Source organism: Phasianus colchicus, chromosome 3 (assembly GCF_987193195.1).
Source record: "Phasianus colchicus chromosome 3, bPhaCol1.hap1.1, whole genome shotgun sequence".
Taxonomy (NCBI): Eukaryota; Metazoa; Chordata; class Aves; order Galliformes; family Phasianidae; genus Phasianus; species Phasianus colchicus.
Window position 1 is genome coordinate 12,326,968 of NC_143438.1, and position 27,519 is coordinate 12,354,486.

General features: G+C 40.2%; 1 protein-coding gene across 2 annotated transcripts in view; it reads left to right on the top strand.

Annotated features, from left to right (window-relative positions):
• Positions 1–27,519, top strand: part of F13A1 (coagulation factor XIII A chain) — a 203,030-nt gene that overhangs the window by 93,042 nt on the left and 82,469 nt on the right. For both annotated transcript variants that reach the window (XM_090136981.1, XM_090136976.1), the window contains one exon: positions 16,654–16,858. The gene's annotated coding sequence lies outside the window, so the exon portion shown is untranslated. The remainder of the gene's footprint in view (positions 1–16,653; positions 16,859–27,519) is intronic.

Below are 27,519 nucleotides of genomic sequence, written 5' to 3' on the forward strand. Positions count from 1 at the left end.
TCCAGAAGAGGGTCACAAAGATTATCAGAGGGCTGGAACACCTCCCCTACAAAGACAGGCTGAGCAAGCTGGACCTGTTCAGCCTGGAGAAGTGAAGTCTGTGGGTCAACCTCATTGCAGCCTTCCAGTACCTAAAGGGAGCCTACAAACAAGAGAGAAATCAACTCTTTACAAGGGTAGATAATGGCAGGACAAGAGGAAATGGTTTTATATTGAAAGAGGGAAGACTTAGGTTGGATATAAGGGGGAAGTTCTTTACCAAGAGAGTGGTGAGGTGCTGGAACAGGCTGCCCAGAGAGGCTGTGGATGCCCCATCCCTGGAGGTGTTCAAGGCCAGGTTGGATGGGGCCCTGGGTAACCTCATCTAGTGTCAGATGTGGAGGTTGGTGGCCCTGCATGCAGCAGGGTGATTGGAGCTTGATGGTCCTTGAGGTCCCTTCTAGCCCAAACCATTCTATGAGTCTCTGACTTTTTTCATGAAAATAGCAGAGTCATAGAATGGCCTGGGTTGAAAAGGACCACAATGATCATCTAGTTTCAACCCTCCTGCCACAGGCAGGGTCACCAACCACCAGACCAGGCTGCCCAGAGCCACATCCAGCCTGGCCTTGAATGCCTCCAGGGATGGGGCATCCACAACCTCCTTGGGCAACCTGTTCCAGTGCTTCATCACCCTCTGTGTGAAAAACTTCCTCCTAATATCTAACCTAAACCTCCCCTGTCTCAGTTTAAAACCATTCCCCCTTGTCCTATCACTATCCACCCATGTAAACAGCCATTCCCCCTCCTGTTTATACGCTCCCTTCAAGTACTCGAAGGCCACAATGAGGCCTCCCCAAAGCCTTCTCTTTTCCAGGCTAAACAAGCCCTGTTCCCTCAACCTTTCCTCATAGGAGAGGTGCTCCAGCCCTTTGATCATCTTAGTGGCCTTCCTTTGACCCATTCCAAGAGCTCTGTGTCCTTCCTGTACTGGGGACCCTCAGGCCTGGACGCAGTGCTGCAGATGGGGCCTCATGAGAACTGAGTGGCCAGCTCTCCCTGCTGGCCACTCCTCCTTTATTGCAGCCCAGAATATAGTTGCCTTCTGGGCTGCAAGCGCACACTGCTGGCTCACGTCCAGCTTCTTCTCTACCAAGACCACCAAGTCCTTCTCTGCAGGGCTGCTCTCAAGGGGTTCTTGCCCAGTCTATATAACCACTTGGGATTGCCCCAGCCCAAGTGCAACGCCTTGTTGAACCTCATTGGGTTCACATGGGCCCACTCCTCCAGGCTCTCCAGGACCCTAATGGCTTCGCTTCTCTCCAATGTATTGACCACACCGCTCTGCTTGGTGTTTTGCTCTTGATGCCATCATCTGTGTCATTGATAAAGATGTTGAAGAGCACCAGTCTACTGTTCTAAGCAATAATATCAAAGTTGTTACAATTGTGTGGGATTTAATGTTTCTGAATGGTACTTACTATTAGTCTGAACATTAATGAGTCAAAGTAACTGTTAAAATCTCCCTGAACCTTAGGTGGGGCCCAAAAGACTTATTTTGAGCTGCTAATAGAGTCATTTGAACTCATAACAGAGAACTGACTGCAAAGCAGAGCCAGTGGGGAAAACAGGTGATGTAGGTTGTTGCCCTCAGCAGCAGCAGCCTGCCAATGGTGCAGCAGAGTGGTCACATCTTCATCGCTTGCTCTCTTTCTGCCAGTGCCTAGGGAAATCAGGGCTGTTGCTGCTGCCAGGGCAGGGTTCAGGATGTGTTGACTCTGGCAATTTCCTTTCTGGCAGCAGACATTACCTGAGATGATGCACAGCCATGGTTTAAAGTGCTGCTTTTTTCCTGGTGAACACTGAGATGTTCCTTTCTAACAGTGGTGGTCTGTTCAAATCCTGCAAGATCTGCAGCCTGTATGAGCATGTGTAGAATCTCTGCTATGTCCCTGCTTGCCAGTCTAAGTGTAGTCGGGGTGGAGGCCATAAAGCCTCCCTGTTCTCTGAGATGGATTTTATATGAGTGCCTGGCTTCCTAGAGTGGTTGTATTTTCTGGCTCATGCAGATATGGATGTTGTCACAACCTTCTATGATACATTTCATAGTAGAAGTAAAGTAGATTTTATCATGTTGTATAGAATTTGTGTCGTGTGAAGAAATCATTATTGGAAGTTGATGTGTCCCAAAGACAGGCATCTGAGGTTCTGGAGTCCATGTTGCTTATTTCTAACAAGCTCCTTATTGCTTTGACCCTCTCTGTACACTATGATAAATCTCATAAAGTAACTGAGTCAGCAGTTTGACTCCCATTGACAAAATGAGTGTGTCTCCCATGATCTTCCACACATCTGGGCCTGTTTCTGTAGATAGAACCATCAACAGAGCATATACACCAGTTCAGAAGGGCTTTCTAAAGGATCATAGAATGGTTTGTGTTAGGGCTTCGAAAATCATCTAGTTCCAAACCTCTGCTACAGGCAGTGTTGCCAGCCCCTGAATCAGGCATCAGCTCAGGCTGCCCTGAGCACCGTCCAACCCAGCCTTGAACACCTCAGCCATTCACAAGAAGCATCCACAGGTTCTTTGGGCAGCCTTTGCCAGTACCTCACCACTCACTGAGTGAAAAACTTCCCCTTCACATCTAATCTAAATCTTCTCTTTCAGTTTAAAATCATTTCCTCTTGTCCTATCACTATCTACTCATGTAAAAGATTGATTTTTCTCCTGCGTAAGGAGGAAGCTCCCTTCAAGTATTGGAAGGCCACAATCAGGTGTCCCTGGAGCCTCTTCTTCTCCAGGCTGAACAAGCCCAGCTCCCTCAGCCTGTCTTCATAGGAGATGTGCTCCAGCTCTCTAATCATCTATGTGGCCTCCTTTGGATGCGTTTTCTTTCATGGTCTTGCTTAATCACTTCTCTTTTAAATAAGAACTCTTGGCAAATTGGAAATATAGTACCAGCACTTTACTCAGAGACCTAAGCAGAGAGCTAAATTGAGAACTGTGCAACAAGTGTTATGTTCCAGCTGGAAAGATATCATTTTCTGGTAATCCTTGCCCTGTGCCTGCACATTGGTGTAGTTCAGGCAGATGCTTTAGAAACAGTTGTGGATACTGCAGTATTGATTGGTTTCAGGAACAGAAAGTATTTCCATGATGACTTGAAAGCTAGAAATTATTTTGCACTTGGCTGTGGGCTGGATATTGCACCTTCTGAGAGCAACGAGCAACCATGCAGGACAGTGACCGGTTTGGAACTCAGTCTTAGGCAAGGCTTACACAGGTGATGATCTCTGTGAACATATCCCCTTTTTTTTTCCTTCCATGATCAAAAGGGAGTATGTTTAACTGTACTGATTCAGATTCTGCTCAGTGACACCACAACAGCCATCTGAGAGCACCATAGTGGTTTCCCTGACATAAAGTGGGGGCAGTGAACCACAGACTGGCAAGTGCAGGGTTGTAGGTGAATTTCTTTGTAGAACTGTAGAATTGTGGAATATCCTGAATTGGAAGGGAAACATAAGGATCATCAAGTCTCACTGCTGGCTCCACACAGGACCACCCAAAAATCAGATCCTATGTCTGTGACCGTTGTGCAGACACTTCTTGAGGTCCAGCAGCTTGGGGCCATGGGGAGCCTGTTCCAGAGTCTAACAACACTCCGGGGAAGAACCTTTTCCTAGTATCAAACCCGATGCAGCTCCACGTCATTCCCTTGGGTCCTGTCGCTGTCACCAGAAAGAGAAGATCAGAGCCTGCTCCTCCATTCCCCCTCCTGAGAAAGCCATAAATGGCTATGAAGTCTCCCTTCAGTTTCCTCTTCTGTAGCCATCTGCCTTTGCAGTAACCTATACCAATTGCTAAAGCAAACACGTTAGCGTGAGCCGCTCCCTATCTCCACTGTAATAACTTTGTGTAGCACTTCATCTCTGAAGAGAAAAATCCAAGCCACAGGAGCTCTGCTGTTGATTGTAGTGAGATTTGAGGTGCAGCTGCTTCAAGTTTGTTGTTTTTAAGCATGTAAGCAAGACCTTGTTCAGTTTTACTCTACAGAATTCAGCTCTCTACTTTTGTGTATGGTTATACATGCTCCGCAGGGGGAAAAAAATAAAAAAGGAGGTTTGACAAAATTCTCCCTGTACTATAAATAAAGCTTGGAAGAAATGTTTCTAGGGTCTCCAGCTACATGGTTAGCTCCAAGCCCAGCACAAAAGCCGTATCTTCCACTGGAACCATGTGAAAAGTATTAATTTACTTCAGTTAATTCAGTATGCAGTAAGACAGTGGAAGTTTTTATCCACGTGCATATTTTTTTTTTATGGGAAAAGAAGAATATCTGATTTGTTACTTTTCAAAATTTCAGATTAAGATACACAAGATGGTGTTGTGCTTATTATGCAAGTGTTTTAAGGTAGGGAGTCAATATCCGGGCCAAGATGGCTTCTTGAGAGAGGGGATGCCCCCTCTGGAAAAGCCTGTGTATTTCTGTTGGACGTATCCCATGCCCATGAACACTCTGGAGTGCAATGGATGAAAACCTGGATGATCCTGGGAGTGAACTAGATGACTGTAGCAGGAAAGGGGCTTTGGTACCTGATAGCCAAACTTAAACTGAGAACACTGCTTAAAATGGAAATCAAGTGTTTTTCAAAATGCATATTGCTGGCAAATAAGTTGCAATTTATTGCCTTATTGCAGAGCAAGGCATTCACAGTGATTCTAAGACAGTTACCATTGGCATTTAAGCATTGCAACTGCCACTCTGTTGCCTTATAGCAGAAGGAACAAACCGTGGAATGATGAATACTTAATGTAAAAGTTGACGTACATCTATTGTGAATCATCTGCTACAGAATTGTAAATAAAACAGTATTTCTAATTTGCTGCGTAGGGCTATTTTAGTATACCATGTAAGAGTTATGTCCACAAGGGAGAGAAGCTAAAGTTAGAGTAACCTGGGCTGTAAGCTTGGTAATATGTAATTATACTTTTTTTCTGGTGTGACAGCAGGAGGTGACTGGGTCAGTATTCAGCATAGGTAACCATTTGTATGTCTATGCACTGAAAACTAAATGTTAAGAGGTGGCTGATCTAAATTTGGCAGTTCAAACTCCTGATTTGTCTTCCTATCCTTTTACTCTGCTCTGTACGTGATCACATTAAGACACTTGTCAACACTGTATTTTCCCGCTTTGGACTTCTCATCTTAGTCAAGATGAATGGAGCCTTTTCATTTCCTTTTTGCTCCGTCTACCCCTTTACATTACTTAATATACATCCTCTGAACCCAGCACTGAATACAGACTTTCATCAGGGGCCTGGTCTATCTTACAGGGGGAGAACTAGGTTTTGCAGACTGCCTGAAAATGAGTTTTTGTTTTGGTTGTTTGCTCCCTGTGGTTATGTGATTTCTTAAGACTGACTTTAATTCTGAACTGGGTAGCATCTTCCTTGACAAATTTAAAGCAATGTGCTACAAACTAGCACTGGTATGGAGGTCAGTATCTGGCAAGACTGGTTAAGTGTGTAGAAAAATAGCAAGAAAAGTGTATGCACAACCAGAAGGCCATTTATCCTGCTAGCAGTTCTCCTATATGCTCGCTCAAGCTTATTGTGACATGCCCTGGGGTCTCAACCTAATAGCAGAAATGTTAAACCTTGGCATTAAGGGGATGGACTGTGTATCTTGGTTGGAAGGGTACCCAAGTGGTTTTATTATTTTTCCTCATGATATTTATGTTGAAACAGCTGTAGATTTCTAGGAATGCATCTTATTTCATTTTCATCTGAGAATTCTCTGTTATGAGAAGTGCTGATTTGAAGAAGCTGTGCAGAAATAGGCAAACAGTAAATTTCTCTGAAATGTTTCCATTCTGTTCTTTTTTCCCCAAATGTTATAGGCATCTAGAATCTCACATTGTTATGGGAAATAAGGCGAAAACAAAGTTGAAGATCGGTTTTGTCTTTTGGCAAGTAATACATATGCATGGCGCTGAAGTGTCTAGGCAGAACTCAATATCTTCTCAACTAGGGTTCTTAGTGGGGAACAGAAATACTTGCTTTAAATGCATTAAGAGAAGAGGAACAGCCAGGAGATGTTCATAAAGTTCCTTCAGAATATTCTAGTAGGTATGAAATTCTGTTAAGAGGATCAAGTCTTGCTCCTGTTTCATTAGAGACAGAAGAAACTGGTCTTCAGTGTCCCAGATGAGTACCTCCCCTGCTGGAACTACTCGTAAAAAGCCAAAGATTTCCCCTCCATCCCTTCTGATGTGGTGTGAAGTACAAATGTGAAAGTTCTCCTTTCTCATTTTTGGATTCCTACTGCTTGGATTCAAACGTGAAGTCTCATCCCAAATTGATTGTCTGCCTTTCTCCTGAAATTCAAAGTCTATTTGAAGTGGATCTTTCCCAGTTTGAATATTGCTTCATCAAGCAGCTGACACAACCCATTTCAATACAGTTCCTTGCAGGGTAGCTGAGCCCTGAGGGGGTGACAGTGGGGGAGTGAGCCAGAGCTGCCTTAGAAAACTGTAGTTCTGCACTGCTGCCACGTCAGCTCTGAGCTTTACAAGGAAACAAAATGGAAATGAATCGGAACATGAATCAAAATTAAGATGTTCCTGATGCTGGTGGAAGAGGCAAGGCAGAGGCCTTTGGCAGTGGATTGATGATGTCAGATTCTGTGTTTCATTGGTGCCCATCTACCCTTTTTAAGCATTCATAACAGAATTTTTTTCTTCGGTTTGTGTGACTCTTCTCAAATACTAATTTCAGGTACTGCATCTATGTGGGCTTTTGCAAATCTGTAAGAACTCTCTCTGTTTCTCTGGAGAGAAGCCAGCTTTGGCCTAGCAGCTGTTTACTCACATTAGCCTGTTGAATACCTGGCTTGATCTCTCCGGCAGGGTTTAAAAGCTCATGCTCAGATTTTGCTAGCTGGCTTTCCATTATAAGAGCGGATTCCTGTGCAGATGGATCAAAATAGAGGCAGACTGAGCTTACAGTTACTTGCAAAGTAAGGTTGACTTTATCCTATGAATTTGCAGTGTGAAACCCAACAAACTTAAATAGCATGCCATCCTTCATTGCTTATCCTGTTCTGGGGAGCCGCTACCTTTTCTGAATATGAAGCATAGGGAGAAAACACCAAAGGGGAAACCAAGCAACATACGCAGCGTCCTCATATTCCATTTTGTGCTGGAATATGGAACTGGTCTCTGCACTGTCATGTGCAAAAGATCAAACAATTGTATGCAATTTTAATTTGAACTATCTTATTGCCAGTTATGTTATGTCAGTGTGTCAGTGCTCTGCTGAGTCAGCACTGCCGGAAGCAGCTTGTTCCTTATCTCCTGCTGGCAGGAAACATTGCATCAGAAGGGTGGACCCCAAGCAGGGTGGCTGTTGGTCACTTGCAATGGGAGATAATGTCCTAAGGGGCATGAAACAACGTGATTTGTTCAACATGTAAAAAGCCCAAATCTCATGGCATTTTCCTCTGATTGCTAAGTCCACTGCAGAAGAGTAAAACATGTGACACTTAAAAATAGGATATACCCTGAACTATTGCAAATGCCATCTGTTCTCAAAGAAACAACTGGTAGAAAAAAAAAATAACCCTGGGTTGAAACCTTGCATGATGTTGCCATATAAAGTATGCGGGGTTGGCTTTGTCATTTATTCCTTTATATTTTTGGGGGAGTGGAGAGCGTGCTGTCTGATGGTAACTGAAAGAAAACAGAGATGTGGAACCAGGGTGCGTGTGTTACAGACACGCAGAGAAGACATGTTGTGAAGACCTGTTAAATAGCAAATCTGAAATCACAGCAACACAGGAAGGGACCCACGTGCTTCTTAAAATCAGCTCACGCAGATGACTGCAGTAAGGTGTGTGCTCACCACCAGCTGTTTTCTAAGGAGAATGTCTGTATTACTAGTCACAAACAGATAAATTAGAGGAAAATTGCATCTTTAAAGAAGTACCAATTGGGCTTGTTTCTCTGGTGAATGATATGCCTTCCTCACCCTTTCTGAATGGTGAAGATCAACCCAGCCTCACAGTGAAGAGCAAGCCAGCAGCCCAGAGAACTGTGACCCCATCTTGTACGCTCTCCCAAACCATGTGCACAACTGCTGGCTGTGTGAGCTCAAGAAATGTCTCTTTGGGCTTTGACTGTTCCCAACTTCAGCTCTGTTTCTCTTGGCACTGTTAACTGGGTTGAGGTGTGAGGCCACAGTAGTGCAGTAAAGCCTATATGTTGGCAGTCTTATATTGGCCAGAGAACTGAAAATGGGACGCCTGTGTTTATTCAGTGGGCTTACTCCTGCTCTGCACTGGTGTGAAAAACAGCAGACTTGTATCCAAGATACATGCCAAGAAACTGCGTAAGGTAAAGGGAATGAATCTCTTGGTGTTTTCTCTAACAGGGTAGTTATGTTCCAAGTGAGTGTCCTAATCCTGTCAGCCTCACTGTTTGTGCTAATCCCAAGTGGAACAGCACTGGTGAGGTAGGAAAAGGGCATTTTAATGAATAGGCTTGATGGTGATATTTCTAGCTCTTTTTACATCTCCCAGCCCAGGAATAGCTGCAGTGATGTAACATTGCTATTTAGAATTTTTCAAAGCATGTTTTGAGTTTGGTGTCTGTGGGGTTGATAATCTTGCTTGCAAATGAGTGCACCTAAGGTAAAAGCTGTATGAGTGCATTTTCAGCCTCTGACAGTTGATCTGAATTTGGCTTGCCAAACTTCTGATCTTCTTATTTCAGTCTGAACAGCAGAGGATTGGAATAGCACTAATTTGTGTGTAGCCTTTGTGACAAGAAACTAAGGGATGGGACAAATTTTCTGTAGTGCAAGGGAGCAAAGAAATAACCTATTTGCCACTGTTTTGTCCTAGTCCCCCTAAGGTTAAGATGTTTTGGTAATTGCCACAGGAAATGAATAATTATTTTGTGATGTTGACACAGCTACACCACATTCTGACATTCTGGATATGTATTTTAATTGTACTGCAGCAAATGATTGTGCATTGCTCCACCATAGAGTGACAAAACACTGTGACCTCGAGGGGAAATCTACCTGGAAGCATGAAAAGTGATGTGACTAACATAGCTCACGGTGGGTGGAAGAACAAACTTCTCATTTCAAAAGTGACAACAAGCACAAAACAAACTCTATCTTATGGGAAAATTTTTTGTTGTTGTAAGTAGTTTCATACTGGAACAGTGCAGTCAATTTACCTGCCCCAAGAGAGGGGTAATGTTGAGACCTGTTTAATGTAAAAAAAAAAAAACAAAAAAAACCCACACCATTCTTGCAAGCCTAGAACCTAGAAATATGAGCTGAGTTGCATATGAATCGATTTTAGTTAACATTTTAATAATCTACAAATATTTCAAAAACAATCTGCTTTTGTCTACCACCTTTTCTGTCTCTTGACAATGATGGTCTTGATCTTCCATGGCAGAAGTTCAGGATCTCTGTGAAGTTGAAGTAAAATCTTCTGTGTTCTGATATGTCAGATCAACCTGATTTCTTTACAGCTGTCAAGCTTAATGCATTTTTAAGGCATGCTCCTACTTTAACATACAGCTGAAGTTGTGAGACATGAATATATAAAAGTACATATATGTTTACTGTACACATAATCTGTTCTTGAAAGACCTGGATTGGAAACTAAAGTCTGACACCTCCTTAATTTGGCAGAAGTTCAGCCCTGCTCCCAGGTTAAATCTAATGAAATGCATAGCTTTATGGATCTTTATAAGGGGTTAAAAGAAAACTCTGATTTTTGGACTAAAATGTATGAGTTGGCTCAGAGTACATTCCCATCATGAGTTTATATTTTGTATCCTATTACATTTTTCTCTGTGACTTCCACCTCATGTTAGCTATGCTGCCTAATATTTAAACAAGTTCATTAGTTACATCCGTGCTTTAAAAATATAAACTGTATTTTTCAGGCTATGGACCAACATGTTATAAAACCATCTGTGATATCAGTTGCTCAACTTATGCTCTCAGAAGAGCCTGTTTTACTCAAGGCGACTGCTCTGCACTTACCGTAAAATTAAGATGGTCATTAAGTACCTCAATTCACTTTTGGATATTCCAGCGAGACTCCATTGTTACAGCTTTTATTGTACCTAACCCCGTAGGCTCTTCGTGAAACTGTGGCAGGGTTATGCGCTTCTGTCATTCCTTCCAGTTATTCATGTACCCCAGTGTGGAGTTAGGTAACTTCAAACACATAACCTTGAAAGCAGGTGATGAAAGCGGTGAGTAAAAACTAAATGAAATTCCATAACCTGAGGCTTAGGCAAAATGTCCCTTTGGCTGTTCAGGTTAATATGATTGCCCAGGGAGGTTTCTTTTTCTTGAGTGTATTTCAGACATGCTTCTTCAGCTCTGCTTGGCTGACCATTTTCAGCCCATCCTTCCTGTTCCGTACATAAATAAGTTTAACTGTTAGATATCAAATTAGGAATTTTCTTCTGCTATCAGAATGGTCTCTAAAGAGAGTAAGAATACTTCTGAGAAGAAAAAATATGTCTTTCTGGGTTGAATTTCATAAACTACGCTGAAATTGCCATGCTGGGGGGTTAACTAAAATTGTAGCTCTGTAAAATTCAGCGCAGCTTACATAAAAGTGACCTTCTGTACTGCAGGAACACTTTGAATTGGAATGTTAAGGGTGATGAATCTTAGTTATGGAACTTTTCTCAATTTTAGTCCTTTTAAACATATTTAATGAGTATTTCATGTCATGCGGGAGCAAGAAAGGACCCCTTAAATTCAGCAACACTGAATACTGCCAACTTGAGGCCAGAAATCTTCAATGCTTCCTCATTCCTTGCTCAGCATGTGCATTGTCTGCCATCAGCCACTCTGGAGTGGTAGACAAGTAGGTATGTTTTGTGCAGAGAGGAAGAGAAAAACAATGCAGCTGGGCTGTGAGCTCTTCAGAGTGATCTGTGAATGTACCTCTTGGCTAATGCAGCCCTCCATTCAGGTTCTTCAGTTGTTGTTTTTAGTGCCCAGAATGTGAGGACTTTGGATTTGTTCAGGAAATCCAAGCAGTTTTGTAGCCTGGTTGGAGCAAAAGCAGCTGAAGCAGTACAAATATGCTATAGTAGTTCCAGCAATACTGCAGACTGTGTAGAAATCTGGAACCATGCAGATGTGCAGTGTATAGTACCTGTGCTGCTGCTCACTGGTCTGCCTGCAGGTGGAGAACTCACAGTGTATGCCCCACGTTCTCTATAGACAGACACTTCTGGGACAGCTTTATCCTCTGTCTAGGCTTCTGAATATGTGAGCATGAATAGCCACGGTCATCCATTATCAGTTTGTTTTCTCATATTTTAACTGCTGCAATAAATTTAGTCAGTTACCACTGATCATGGACCAAGACTGACCATAAAGACCTATAGACGTAATTCTTATCTGAACATTTTTCTATTCATTTGATGTAGCCTTCTTGCAAAGCTGATTAGAACACAATTGGTTTTGACATACATAAGAATAAGACGCTGACTGTCAGAGTACTGAATCATTTATGACCATAAATTTAATTACAGAACAGGTGACCACAGTACTCACCATTTCTTTAATGCACTTTGAGCAAAATAGTATCTGAGAGTACATCCACATCAATAAGAACTGACAGCCTCAGTTTCCCTGGCTAAACTCTATTTAATTTTTCCAGTGTTTTGTGTCCAACCATATGGAGCATGGTCAGTAAGAAGTTTGAGTTTCCAGCAGTCTGTGTATGTGAGTCCTTTTCCATCTCCCTGTTAGCATCATAGTCTATGTCTCTTGCAAAGGTGCTGTCAGTCACTCAGAAATGGCTAATTCTACCAGTGAAGCTTCCAGCTGCCCAGAACACATCTTCTGTTCTTAAACTTAGCTTCTTGCAATTGTGGAAAATTCCAGTATCTTTACTTCTTGTGTAAGATATGTTGAAACATATGGTACAAACTGTCTGGTCATGTCCACGTTTCGCTGCTCGCTGAACTTTTCTCAACCATCCACTTACATCAGTTACTTTCTCTGAAGTCCTTATCAAGTTGTGTCAGTCAAGCAAGACTCTAGGCTCGCTTCTGTACTTCCTGCTTTTCTAAGAAGTACCCATCTTCATGTTAAATTAATTTGTTTTTAGGTTGAGGTCTGTGTTCTCTGATTCTTTCTTAACATTTTTTTTACTCAATATTTTTTACTCAGAACTCTCTTACTGGTAGAACACAAAAATTAACATACTGATGTGAAACAGCTCTGTGCCAGGAATGGAATGGTCACTCTCTTCAAATTAGTATGATTGGTTTGTATTTTTGTAGAAGTATAGTTGAAAAATTTGTGAGCCTTACATCTTTCATTTCTTAAGATGTAAGCTGCACCAAAGGTATTGTCTCCTCCTTATTTCCTTTGAAAGTATAATAGCTACAAAGAGCACAATGATGCAATTTGATAGCCTAAATTCTCAGCTACTTTTTTTCAACACAGTCACAAACATTAGCTATGCATTTTTACCAGTGATGAACAAGAGCCTGCATGCTGCACTCATAAAAATTTGTACTAGCAGAGGTGACCCACTATCACCGCTGCTGAAACACACCTCCCACTGCCTCTCTGTGCTCACATCCAGAATTTGGTCTCCATAAACATTCAGCAAGTGCCAATGAATGTCATTGGGTGCCATTTTTGCCACATGAAGGAATTCAGTGACCCACTTTTGCTTCGTCCACACTTCCATGTCAGGCTCCATTCTATCTGATTGCCCCTCTGCTGCTATCTGTCACATGGCAACAGCATGGAATGAAATATTGGTGGAAAGGTTCATTCCCTACTGCTATACACCAACATCTGTGTCTGATGTCATGGGCCAACGGAGTAAAATATGAGGTATAACTTCTGAAGCAGCCCTCATACATGTATTTTGTTTTGTTTTCTATCACTTTAAAAATTCGCATTTCATAATAGGTTCCCAGATTATCATGTGAGTGTATCAGCATCCATAGTAAGATGAAAGTGCCTCTAACACAACTTTAGCTGGGATTTTCCAATTTTGGTGGTGTAGCTTGTGGCTGAGTTACCAAGATAGCAGATTTCTTTGGAGTGGAGATATGCTACAAGGTGCCGTGCTCAGTTGATGAGCTCTCTTGTTTTATGACCATGTGGACAAAAAGCATAACAAATTAAAAATTAAACAAATTAAAAAGGTAAGGGAAAGATTTCCTCCTTTGCTTAGTGAGAGACTGTGGTGAAGTTGGCTGGTGCAGTTGCTCCCACAACTGCTGTAGTCACCCTTTAGGCATGTGCATACCAATGATTCTGTAACTGTTAATAATGTTCTCAAATTCATTGCCAATATCATGCTAATCACGAAACAACTGTTTTGAACTGTGTTTTTGAACTGCACACTGAGAGAAAAGTCAAAGGGAATAGAATCAGAACTCTCCTTGTATTAGCTGCTGAAGTTGCCCAAGATTCACAGAAGCAAATGAGAAGCTGAAAGTATTCCCTTGCTAAGGAGAATTAAAAAATCAAGTGTGCTAGGACTCAGCTCATGCTCAGGTATGCTTTCCTAAAATGTATAGTAGTTGTTTCATCCAGAGTGTATATTAGGAAAGCAGATTATGGACCAAAAAATATTAGTTTTTCAATCAAAATTTTTTTTCTAGTAAAAATTGATTTCCTTGAAATTTAGATTTTTGACACAAATATCTTTTATTTAAAGGGAAAAAAAATGTACAAAATACTTTTTCTCTTGTCGTTTCTGATCATCTTTGTTCCTTTCCAAATCTGAATGAGAGAAATTATGTGCTTTGATGAAGAGTTGTGAATAGGACACTAGGATGAGATTGAATATGGTGTGGAAGCCCATTTCAGTAAAAGCGTAAGAAAAAATATATTACACTCAGCTCCTAGCCAGAAAATAATGTCTTTGTATCTTTGCAGAGAACCCCTTTTTCAGCCTGTAGCCTACAGTTTCAGATGTTAATAATGACCCTTTCATATTTCTGGCCAAGAAGAGGAAACATTAATTTTCTTACAGAGAACTCACAGCAGTGACTGTAAATTACATGACACGCTGGAAACACAGCAGGAGGTGTTTCCTTTCTTGGACAGTTTAATACTGGCCCTTCATCCCATAATGTATTACCCATATTTAATTTGCATTTTGAGTAATATCATTGTGTCAAATAACAGTGGTGTGGAAAGTATAGCACAATTCCTCGTGGACTGAGGGCTGGCAGGAGCTCAGGTCTGTGCTGGTGAGCCATCCTCTCTTGGCTGTTGCTTATTCTCTGTAAGAGCAATGAGATCTAATGTCCAGGCTGAAATTTTCCAAGTCCTTCTAGAGATTTACCTGATTTCTTTAAATGGGGTTTATGAAGATTAAATCCCTCTCAGCCTTGAAAATATGTACTCCATTTTACTCTCCTTTTACTCAGAACTATGTCAGAAATTTTGAGAAATTTCTTTTGCTTAACCAGAGGCTATTGTTTAGTGTGTGAGATGTTATCATTGGCAGTTCAAGGCTTGTTCTAAATAATCGTAGTATCAGATCAAACACGCTGATGAGGCCCTTGGCCAGACCTCCTGGCTTCCATCTAGGGGGAGAATGGCGTATTCAGCTGTGGGATCTGTTTTACTGGATATTCTTTTAGCAATTGTGTTTCACCTAGCAGTAGTGAACGGCAATAACTCTTACTTAATAGGGACAAATCAAAATATTTGCATAATGAGGATACGCTCAACTGAATCCAAGTCATTAATTGGTGCTTAAGCACATATTATGAGGGCTGCTTGAAAATTAATGCCTCCTATTTTATTGTGTTGCCTCTGACGTCGTGGGCCAGAGTTGGTGGTATGGAAGCAGAGAGGTGGTCTGACAAAATGGTGTCTGACATGGAAGGGCATACGAAGCAAAGGAGTAGAATTGAATTCTTCCTGCAGCAAAAATGGCAACCACTGATATTCGTCAATGCTTGCTGAATGTTTATGTAGACTGAACAGGGGATGTGAGTACAGAAAGGCAGTGAGTGGTATGTTTCAGCAGTGGAGACATTGCTTTGGAAAACAAGCCACATTCTAGATGGCTGTGCACACCAGTCATATCATGAAATGAAGAGCATCTTGATTGGCTTATCCTCAAAAATCAGTTGATTACAGCCAGGGAACTGTGTATGGAGCTCAGTATTGGCTTCAACATGTTGGGAAAAATGGTGGCAACGTTGGAATGTTGCAAAGTTTGTGCCAAGTAGCCCCATGAATGCTCGCATAGGAACAGAAACAATGCTGTGTGCAAGTTTGTCAGGAGCTATTGAACCAATACAAGACTAAAGGTGACAGTTTCCTGGCTCACATCAGTACCAGTGATGAGATGTTATGTCACCACTACAAGCCAGAGTCAAAACATCAGTCCATGAAATGGCCATGTGTGAATTCTGCATTGAAGAAATGGTTCAAGGAATGGCCCTCAGAGAGTAAAGAGATGTGCACTGTGTCTTTTGGAGGTAGGAAAGTGGTGATCCTTTTGGATTTCCTGGGACCCCGACATACTATCAACTCTGACCAGCATAGTGATGCTAACTAAGTTGAAGGCTCGAACTTCTAGAGTCAGGCCAGAGGAGAAAACAACTTTTCTCTTGCAACATAACAGCGGGCCCCATGCCAGCGTGAAGACCATGGAGCACATTGACAGTCTTGGCTGGACTGTCCTATCACACTCACTGTATAGTGTGGATTTTGTGCCTTCTGACTTCCATCTATTCTGGCCAATGAAAGATGAACTGCGTGGGCAACATTTTCCTAGCAATGACATCATCATAGCAGTTGTGATACAGTGGGTTGCCTCTGCAGGTACAAGTTTTTGTGAGCACAGCATACAGGCTCTTGTTCTTGCTGGTGAAAATGTATAGCTGATGGTGGTGACTATGTTGAAAAATAATTTTTGTAGCTGATAATTTGCTCTATCAAACAGTATCATGGTGCTCTTTGTGGCTTTTGTAGTTTCCATGGAAATAAATAGGAGGCATTACTTTCAGAGAGACCTATGTACATATTATTGGAAACTTCCATATAAGTATTAAATGAAGATGTATAGAAGCAAGTGTAAATTTTTACTTGTTTATTATTATTATTAATCTTTTTGTTCTGTTGTTTCTGTTCTATTTGTTATTATTTTGTTCCACATTCCATTATCCCCTAGCAACTGCTTAGACAAAGTTTTTTAATACCTTTCTCTTTTACAGCTGCTAAAATGGAATAATTAACTGTTCATCAAGGTGATTCTGTTCAGAGGATTTTAGTTTATTGTTATTAGCAGGCAAAATACATCTTTTTCATGTACTATTTTAAGTGTAGCGTCTTCCTCAATGTGTGGTTCTTCTGAAAATTCTTACAAAAGCTGTGAAATTATAGTGTTGTCTGATCTCAGACGCCTGATTACTGTTGGTATGAGCATGAGCAGCATACAGGTGAAGCAGAAGGATGGGTGCTGCCCCATGTTCAGAGTGTGGAGCCAAAATCCAGCCTTTTACTAGGTGGGAGGGTGGGAACCTCAGTGCATGTGGAAATAGAGGCACCAGAGAGTTGAGTCTGGGGGAAAAACTCCTCAGAGAAGTGGAGCAGATACTGAAGCATTCCGTATTCTCTTGCAGAGCAGCTACAGAGGTTGGGATCTTTCCCACAGATACTTGTGCATTTCCAGGAGCTCAGCATCATGCCAAAACCTTGGGGACTGGGAGAACGACTGAATGATGAACTCAACACTGTTACTGGTTTGACTCCCACCTGAACTCTACCAATGAAAGCTTTATCATCCTGACAAGAAGTCAGCTGCTGCCTGAAACCTCTGACTTTAAGGTAAGGAGAAACCCACAAGCTCACGCTGGTAAGAATAGGACTTGTGTGTAATCACAGTGTGTGACAGAACAGAGTCAAATAAAGGGTACTGCAAAAAGTCTGACTTTGTCCACACCTGTGATGTCTCTCAAGCATGAAAATCGCTAGCAAGATAACAAGTACTTTTTGTCACAAATATTTTCTCATTGACATTTAGGATCAGGTGCACTGATTGACCATGAATGAGAACCATGAGACATGATTTAGAAGATTATATGCATGCTTAGAGGAAAAGAATTATAAAATCATTAAGGTTGGAAAAGATCTCTGAGATCATCTAGTCCAACCATCCACCTACCACCAACACTGCTCACTAAACCACATCCCTAAGTACTACATCTGCCCTTTTCTTGAACACTTCAAGGGTGGTAACTCCACCACTTCCCTGGGCTGTCTGTTCTAGTTCATCACTCTTTCTGAAAGGAAATTCTTCCTAATATCCAACCTGAACCTTCTCTGATGTAACTCAAGGCCATTCCCTCTTATCCTCTTGCTCTCTACCTGGGCAAGGTGGGAATCAGCCTCTTCTCCATTTCCTCCTTTCAGGCAGTTGTAGAGTGTAAGGTCTCTCCTGAGCGTCCTCTTCTCCATACTGAAAAATCTCAGTTCACTCAGCCACTCCTTGTAAGACTTGTGTTCAGGTGCTCTAGAGTCTCTTCCACCTTACCTTCATTTTGAAGTCGCATGTCTAAAGCTCTCTGTCACTCTGAAACATCTGTCTCATTTGGTTAATCTTACTGAATTAGGTAGCCTTTATACTGCCCTTGGTCTGGCTTTATAAAGAAAGAAATTGGTAGCTTTGATAGGTGGATTCAATTGTTTCATCTCTCTATGTCAGTGAGGACTTGTAAGCACCTACCCTTCTTATACATGGTGCTGACACAAGAGGAAAAAAAAAAAGATGTCAGACATCCTTGTGTCTGTCAAAAGAGAGGTCAGTAATGTCCCCAATTTTGTTTCTTTTAACATAATGCTATAACGCCCCCCCCCCAGCTTCAAAAGCAAAACAAACAAACAAACAAAAAAAAAAACACCCAACAACAACCAAAACAAACAAACACACAAAAAAACTGGTGCTTTGCCAGTTGTCTCCCTGCAGGTCAGGCTGGGTTTCCCTGAGGTCTGGGAGGTTGTGTGCACAATGATTTTCCCAGTCTTGCTTCAGTGTGGTGGCTCAGCTGGTAGAGCATCCTGTTGCTATGGGGCAACAAGCCAGGTCTGGGGATTTTCACGCATATGTCTCCCTTCTCAGCCTGCACATTCGTTTATGCATGGAACCATGGCCAAGTACTGCACAGCAGATGAATGTGGGGCTTTCTGGGAGGTGGTGGAGGAAGCTGAGGCATGGCTCTGCGTGCCTGCCAAAAGGCTGAGCTTCTCAGAGGGTTAGGTTCTACACCTGTGGCTAATTAATTAATGAGGCCAATAAATGAATGACTTCCAGCACTGCTGTTCCTGCTATGCTGTGAGAAACAGTGGCTTGTTTCCTGCATTACCTTGATTTTTCCACCTTGTAATCTCTCTGCTCTGCTGCTCGTACTAGGGACAGTGGCACGAGCACTGCTGGCAGTCAGTCTCCCAGTTAGCTGTGCTGTAAATGCAGAGTGGAGAGAAGTTTTTCTAAATACCTTAACTTCTTCCTGGGCAGGCTCCCTAAAATTGGGGAATTTATCTTGCTTAGCACATTCAGAATGTGGCACATAGCTTGAAACGGAAACTCCTATTTCTCCTTGACTGGAAATCTCTTTAAAATCTCAGCACACCCACACACTGAAGGTCGGGCTCATTTGATGCATACCCAAGATCTCCCTGGGTGGTACAACACATTGCTGCATCTGCACAGTTTTTCTTTTAATCTGCTGTGCTGGACTTCTTGGCAGTGAGGCTATTGCAGTTACTCAGAAACACTTTATTTCTTTGAGAAACAGATAAAGGGTGAATTTTAAAAAAGGACATACTCTCTTTCTAAACAAGCATTGGGTTTGAGTCTTACTGTGAATTTGTAGCCTTTGCTGAAGACTGTGTTGATAACACCAGATATGTGAAGAGAGAGCTTTCTCTGTATGAAACACAAGCTATCTTCTAAATCAAATATGGAAAGCCTCAAATCCTTTTTAATTCCCATTTTGGTTATTCAGCCTACTTAAAAAAAAAATATGGCATAATGCTGAAATACAGTAAAGGCAAATTATTTTATAGCCACAATAATGAAGGACACTTTGCAATGTGATGATCTCTACTTAGTGGCATCGGTACCTTCAGGGCTGATATCACCTCTCTTAATAATACCTTCAAGAAGTGGATGCAGTACAAGTGGATGCTATCATTTTGGGAAATTTCTTAGTAATATTCTTTGCTGGAGAAAAATGATCTTAGCACCTGATGTTTTGACTCACTTTCATGGCTTATTTCTCCTTAATTCCACCTCTATGTTGATGTCTCTTTTGACACTGTTATCTGAGATAAATACGTTACAGAATAGAGAAAAGGGAAATGCTAAGTGAAAATGCATAAAGTTCTTAAAACAAGAAAATAATGGAGAAAAGAGTTGTAGAATATAGAAATGAAGAGAGTGAATTCACCCTTTGTAAAAAAGTGGTATGAGGTTTTATGTGGTATGCAGGGTCCACTAGACTGACCACACATCAGTTTTTCTCCCTTGGTCCTTCACAAGTCAGAATGAAGTTGGCCAGTGAATTAAAGACTTAAAAGAAGCCAACTAAAATGAGGTTTAAACAAAAAGTGGTTTTGAAAAGAGCATTTTCTTTCCTTCATAATATTAGGATCTGTATCGAGAACTACTTCAGGTCAAACCACTCACAAATCCAGGTCTCATTCTCAAGGTGTCTAATTACTAGGAATTGGTGATGTCAATTTCTACAGTTTGAAACTTTCTTGAAACCTGAGGCATTCCAAGGTCTTTGATTTAATCCTTTCCAAGAATCTCACTGTATTGGCAGTCTTTGAATCCTATTTGTACTTAGAACTGATCAAATTTTAGGGATGTTGTTACCAAGCAAAGTAATGTAAGACTTGTAGGGCTGAAATACTCATGGGGAAGACCTGCGGGAAAGTTCTTATTCTGATCAAGTCTCCTTACCTTCATATCTCCCTCCTCCTGCTCTGTGTGTTACCTGGCTTCTGACCAGCTACCTTTCACGGTGAATCTGTTTGTTTCCTCATACTTTTATTGTCAGCAGATTCTAACAGATTCTTTTTGCTAGAATGTCCGTTTATCATATGGAGTGTCACTGCTTTCCTTCATGTCATTACAAACTCTCAGCTCTAATGGTGTGCTACATGTTGAAACCTTCTTACTTCTCTCTGTGGGTTCCAGATGAAGTTGTGCCATAGACTTTAATATTCTTGCACTTACAGAGCAGGACTTTAATTTGGCCCATCTTATGTTAGGGGGCTTTTTTTTTAGTAATGGCCTACATAGACAGTCTTACAGAGAATTTGTAAAAGCATTTGACAGGGTGAGGTGAAAACATTTAATGCTCTTTTATGCAACATGTTGGACTATAGCTTTAAAAAAAAAGAAAGAGGAGAGTAGAAGAGGAGGAGGAGAGGAGAGAGAAGAGGTTATTGTAAAATGCTTTATTTTCTATGTATCTTCATATATTTTCACTAAAGATCAATCCAAAAATGCTCTTTTAAAAATGAATTTTGAATTTGAAAGCTATCAAAAATCCCTGTTTTCCCTTTTTTTTTCCTCCTGTTCACTCTGTTTTATACATGCACATGTCATAAAATGACAAATAGGAAATAAACACAAACCTGTCTTGTTTTCTCCTCCCCAACAGAACAGTGCACATTTGAAAGGAATTTCATTAAGATAGTGACAAAAAAAAAAAAAAAATTATAAATCCTGCTCACAAGATGATGCGAAGAAATACTTTATTGTCTGGAGATTTTTGTAAAAGCTTTTTTTTTAAGTTTTTTTTTTTTTTTTTAACAAATTCTAAAGAATTGGGTAGCAGTAGCTTGGCAGTCTTCCCTAAAAATGGAATAGTTGAAGGAATAAAATTGATGCTATGGTTTCTTTCAATTTTTACTATTACTTTGCTTGGAGATTAACATATAAAAATTCTGTCAGCTTCACTTGGCCTCACAATCTTTATCAATTCCTCAAACATCATTAAATTAACTTTTTGGCACAAATTAGCTATTATCCAGTATTTCGTCTAAGTAGAACCTGGTATTACTAAAAAACAAACAAACAAACAAACAAAACCAAAATGCAAAACAGAGATCCAAAACTTAAAACCTTGTTTCTTAGGAATTGAAATGCTAGTTCTGCAGAAACCTCTATTATTTCCAAAGCATCTGCTTGCATTTCAAAGGAGCTGAATATTTTGTGTTTCTTGGAAAAACAAAAATTGTTCTAGTTTCAAGAAAAGGCTATGGAAGTATTTAGATATGAAAGTGCCAAACAACTAATTCTTCTTTTTTAGCATTGCTTTTGTTCATTATTTATGTATTTACTTATAAGCTATAGCAAGATGTCCATATTATTAGATGTATGCCAATGGTGTGTCCTAAAAGAGGTTAGTTTGAGTCAAAACTCTGCACCCAGTGTACTTTTCATTTTCAGGATGAAACTCTATACAGGCACCATGGGCTGGTTTGGGTTGTAGTCATCAGGGATAAAAAAAGGATCTTCTGTAACCTCAGCCCTGAAGATCAGGGAGGAATTTATTAGATATGTGGACAAGCAGCATAGTGTTCAAAATGGTGTGATCACTCTAAAGTAAAAGAGAGATGTTTCAATAATGTGCTAAAGAAGTACTTCAGCTTTTCCTACGATAGACTACCCGTAAATCAGTCGTTTCTTATCTCAGTGTGTCTTTTGATATTTCTTTGTTCAGAACATTCTGCAGTTGGAAAATCACATGTACCTACAACCCTCCAGAGGATAAAGTGATTCAAAGGCTCTTCTTCGATTCTGATGGGAAGAGGGGAATCAGACTTCAGGTGCAAATTGGAGAGGGCTTTGGTGCCAGCAAGATGTCCTTTGAGGTAGCTGCAGCTCAAACAACTGTTGAAATGAGCAGAGCCAGAGTTTGACTAGAAGCCGAGAAAAAGAGTAGCTTGGGTCAGTTAATCTACCATATTACATGTGGGGGATCTATGATACGATACTATCTCTGCCTGCTCTGAAATAGTGAAAGGGAAGTGATAAAGTCTTTAAATGTAACCTTGACTGAATAGTAGCTGTTGGGGTTTCCTCAGTTCTACTGCTGAGGGACTCAGGAAACTACCTTTGGAGAATGATAGAAATAGTGAGATAAATACTCATGTAGCAGCTAACTGGAGGGATCTTTGGGTATGGAAAAGGATGCCAAGTTGCTTAAGGATATGAAACATTTTCTGTCCAAGTTGCAGCTGAATAATGTTGGACTCCTCAGCCCATCACATCAAGTGATGGAGTGCTGTGGCAGATGTTGAAAAAATCACAAGTCTGATCTGCAAATCAGCGAGTGATTCAAGATTTTTTAAATTCTTAAATACCTTTTAGACATCCCAAAACCTGGGAGGTTTCCCGTGCTTTATTCCATTCCAAAGAGAATTTCAGTGCCAAAGTGGTAATATTTTAGTACTCCACTGATGTGGCAGAAATGAACAAAGTGAACTGTAATTATTAAAAGAGGAAATATCACATGAGTTTAAAAGATTAAAAAAACAACAATAACCCTCACACTTAGTTGGAAATGATCTTGTCCATCTTTTTCCCCACTTTCATCACAAACAAAATACACATACTTGCAATCTCCTTCCCCCAATTCTTAATGAGAGAAGCCTTCAGTGGATAGTGAAAAAACTAAAAACTTTCAGTCCATCTGCACAGGAGAGTATATTAACTATGTCAGAGTTATGGCACCCTAGCAAGGGTACAAGGTTGAGGTATTTTCTGGAAGATACCTTTGTGTTTTTCCTTTAACTTCCTCTGACTTCTGAGAATTCTGACATAATTGCTCATTTCACAAATCTCAAAGTGTACCGGAAAAATTTGTTGCCCTGAGGTCAAGATTCAGTTCTGTTGTGTCATCACAGAAGCCTGTTCTCATTTCTAGTCTTGGCAGGCTAGCTATCTGGCTTCAGTGAAGGGATCAGTGTGACCTCCAGTCCAGATCTGGAGATACAGGCAGAAAGTCCATAAGGTTAAACTGGATCGTTTGAAATCAAATCTAAGTATCATTAATATATGTCTGTAGCTTCTTCCACAGATTTTGGAAATGTGATAGAAATTTCTGCTGAAATTTTCAGCTGAGCATAACCCAGGGAGGCATGCACAGTGATGGAGAGCTTGATCTTAAAAATAGACTTATTTTCTATTTCCTTCCATTGTATTTGATGGCACAGTACTTTGGACAGTGTGGCCAGGTAGCCGTGGCTTTACTCATGTTTTAAGAGAAAGCACCAGCCAGACTTTTCCTCCAGAAGCAGTCATGCAGCTCAGAGGCTAAAATTAATCCCTTAACTAATGATCCATATGAAGTCATTCTTTTGCTACTGATGTTATTGGTCCTGTGCTGGTGACACATGCATTTTCTTTGAATAAAATGACTTACCTAATTCCAGACTCAGAATCAGAAGCTGAGCTCTCCATGCCCCCTGAAATGCTAGAGCTGTCATGATGAGTCTCAAAGAACCCCAGAGAGGAGGAAGAGAGAACTTCTAAATAATTCAGCAGTAAGGAAGTTGTCCTCTTATCATAACATTTTCTTAGCACTCTACAGTGAGCTCCATCTGTCTGACAAGTAGATGACTTCTAACTCTTGAAGGTTCACATTTACTTTACTAAACATCTTGTAAATAAAATACAATTTATGTTTCCAGTGTGTGATAAAGTAGGTATGTCTCTTATGAGTCATATTTTTCCTATGTCCACTTTTGAGAAATTAATCACATATTGATTGAATTTGCAAGGACTTTTCTCCTCAGGGAATAATGGACCCTAGCACACTGAAATACAAACAGCTGGAATTACATTTGATTTTCATCAAGTATATTTGAATAATCTTTCTTACCTTGGTAACGGTATCAATGCTCCTTGTCAGTATTTCCAAAAGCAGTTTCTCATGTTGTGGTTTCATGGCTCTTTTAATTGCAAATTAGGCTAACCAGATTCTTATGCTGCTTTCATTTGAGGAAAAAAAAGAAAAAAAATACCTCCTACAGAAATGTCCTTGAGAACTTATATAAGTGAGAGTTCCGTAAATATGTAAGCCAAAAGATTTGATTTGGTTAAAGAACTATAGAAAACTGAAGTTTTCAACAGTCCCATTCCTGTGCTATCACTGGTTTTCCCAAATTGCTAATGATGAGCTTTTGGTGCGAGTCCAAAACTCTGCCATCCTTCCTTGGATTCCTTCATAGGTAAGTATCAAGCTGAAACTTCTCCCATTCAAGAGCCTTTACCTTTACTGACATTCCATCCTCTTCTTGCAAATGGTCTTTTCTGTGCATTACAGTCCTATCGAAGGGCTGTGTAAGAATCTACTGAAGACTTTTCATCCATGACCTTATAGCCCTCAAGTGGATGTTCAGGTAGGTGTTTTTTACATGAAAACATGCTTACATTCATTTGGGAACTGCATGTTGCTATGGTTGGGTGTAGGGTACATATTGTCTGGGCTGTGGCTTTGCTAGTCATACTGCTTGTAAGCCCTGTGAATCTTCTTGGAACATACCTTAGTAGACATAATCAAACAATATTCTACGTATATTTGGGAAATATATATTAGAACTGCTTTCATCTGTTCATAAGGACAGGAGCTTTAGTTAAACCTCAAATTTTTTGAGTTAAAAGATGAACATAAAATCTCAAAAGAAGTTAAATAAATGACACTAAATGAAAAGCCTCATAACTTTCCTCATAACTTTTTCAGAACTTAAATTAAGTCCTTTCTGCTTCCTGGAAAAAAAAAATAAAAATCTGTATCCATTGTAATAGAGCTCCTGTTTGGTACTGGCAGATTAGGAGAAGTTGTGATTCCGTCTAACCCAATGGAGATCAACTTCACATGGTAGCATGAGTCAAGTAATATATAATTAAAAGGTTCCTGCGAATCTGCAAGGAATTGTTGCTGGTCTTATTCCTCTCTGATTTACAAACATTTGCCTGAGAAAAAGAAGGAAAATTCCTTTTTTTATGACAAAATATTTTAGGAAAACATGCTTGGGGCAAATACTGTTCAAAATCTCCCTGGTTTATTTTCTGTCATGTTTTGTAACATTGCCTTGTTGTCCTTTTTATCAATATAATGGTTGTGGGTGTTGTGAAGGAAGGGTCTTACAGTCAGTGTTTTATTCTGGAAAAGCCCAGATCAGTAGACTGCAGTCTCTTCCTTAGTAATTGTAATTTCATTATAGGCTGTAGCTTCTTCAGGGTTAGTAATTTTTTCTACAACCTTCCTATATATATAAACTTCCAGATCTTTGAAATTGATGGGTATTTGTCTCTTACAACTTTTGTTTTAATATTTATGCTGTGACTTGGAATGAGCACTCCAGAAGAGGGCAAGATGTCTGGCCTTTGTTGTGCAGCCTTTCTGGCCAGTGAATCTCAGACCTCATGAGCTATGTGGACTGGAGTTTGATGCTGATTTGTCAGGAAAGTTGTAACCTTCCTACACCTCCTCATCCTCTCAAAGAAAACTCAGGAGGGGATACAGGTGTGGAATGAGAGTAGGGAATGTTTGAAGAGCACCAACAAGTGACTTAGATATTATTGCCTTTTGGTGAAAACTGTGTCTGTCTGCTCTTTCTAAGCTCATCATACCTTTTCTGTGAAATAATGGTACAAGTTTTCTTACTAGAAATCCATTTTTTCTGATGCCTGTTTGCACATCTACTTTTGTTTAAGCTTTGTTTCAGTATTAAGTGGCAAATCAAAATGTTTCACAGAATCAGATATTGATTCCATTGACGTTTTCAGTTTACATCTATTATAATCCAGTCAATGGTGCAAAAGTATAAAAGATAGTGATTTTATCCAAACAGTCCAGTTAGGCTTTTTGAAAAGCATTCAAATGAAATATTTACACAGGACTTCTACATGAAATATTTGTGAGTTTTGACTTTGAAAAGTGGTTTCAAAGGTGTAGATTGTTGGTTTGTTTGTTTGCTTTTCTCAATTCAAAATCTAAATATTGACATCTTGAAACTGCATGACAGAAAATCCATCTTTTAATTACCTATATTTGTAACGAGGGAATTTCCTGGCTCTTTTTCATAACAACGTTGCTCCCTCCAGCTAAGTGACAAAATTCCATTCTGCTTCTTACAGAGTGTAAGAAGTACTAGTTGCATGTGACACTCTTCTTCACTTCTCAGCCTGATTACAGCAGTGCTGTTGTTTTTGCTTTTGAGTTGAATACATTTCAGTTCTAGATAAAATGAGTTATTCCATGGTGATACAGAAATATTTGTATAATATAGATTTAATAGTAATGAAATACTAAAACAGAGCTGAGCAACATTGTATACTTGTCCTCCACCATTAAATAATTTCTACTTAATCTGAAACCTTCTAGGCCTCTCAAGAATCCTGAAATATCCAGAGCAAGAGCTAGGAATGGAAATGCAAGGCTGCTGAAAAGGAGAGATAACGAACATTAAAACATCCTGCATGGCTTTTGTTTCTCACTTGAAGATTCTGAAATGAAAACGTTTTAGCTCATTTTCTATGATGTTTCTTTTAGTACTCCCCTCTCACCACTTCCAAGATATGTGGAGTAGGTTAAGACATGGAGCATGTTGTAGAAATCATCCCAAGAAGACAGAAGTGATACTCTGAAATTTTCCTTAGTGTAGTTACTCCAGTTATTTATTTGTAATGTGCTTATAAATTGGAGGGCAGTTTACTAACTTTGTTGGCAGTTGTTTTGGATGCCCTTCCAAATAGTTTGCATTCCTGATCAGGAACAGAATCAGAAACTGTAAACTGATTTCCAGTTAAATATTTCTGAAGCTCTCAGGAACCACTAGCTGATGCAATGATAACCCTCTGAATTATGCTGTAATAGGAAGGGATAAGGTGGAATTTCATTTTGCTAGGAAGGTGACACTGAAGATTAAAACCTACTGTGAAAAAGAAAAGCAAAAAAGAGGATTGATGCTATCTACAACCCAAGAAGTGTAGCTGAAGGGACTGGAAACCTCTCAGGATACAGCAGCGAGAAATACGTATCTTGAGAGGATTTTAAAAATTATTTTTTATTTTTAATTATTAAGAACATAAATGTAGTTTTCAGTGGATAGCCTACATTCTAGCAGATGTTATAACTGGAGAATGTTTGACTCTTGACTTCTTGACAATAGCTCAGGCTGAATTTCTGCCTATACTTCTGAAATGGACTCTGCTGAAGGAAAGGCAGGGGACTCTGCTTCTCTTCCTGATTTTAATCTCCCTTAAACACTTTGTTTTTAAGAGAGCTTTTCATGCAGATTGCACTGTCTTGCTGCATTGAAGACCAGGACTGTTTCTCAGACTTAGGCTGCGTGTGCCTCGCTCTCCTCATCCTAAGAATGTCCAAAGGCGTTCTTAGCTTCATCCATGTAAGAGCATGTTGTATTGACAAGCTGAAGAGATTGTTGACATGAAGAATAACAAG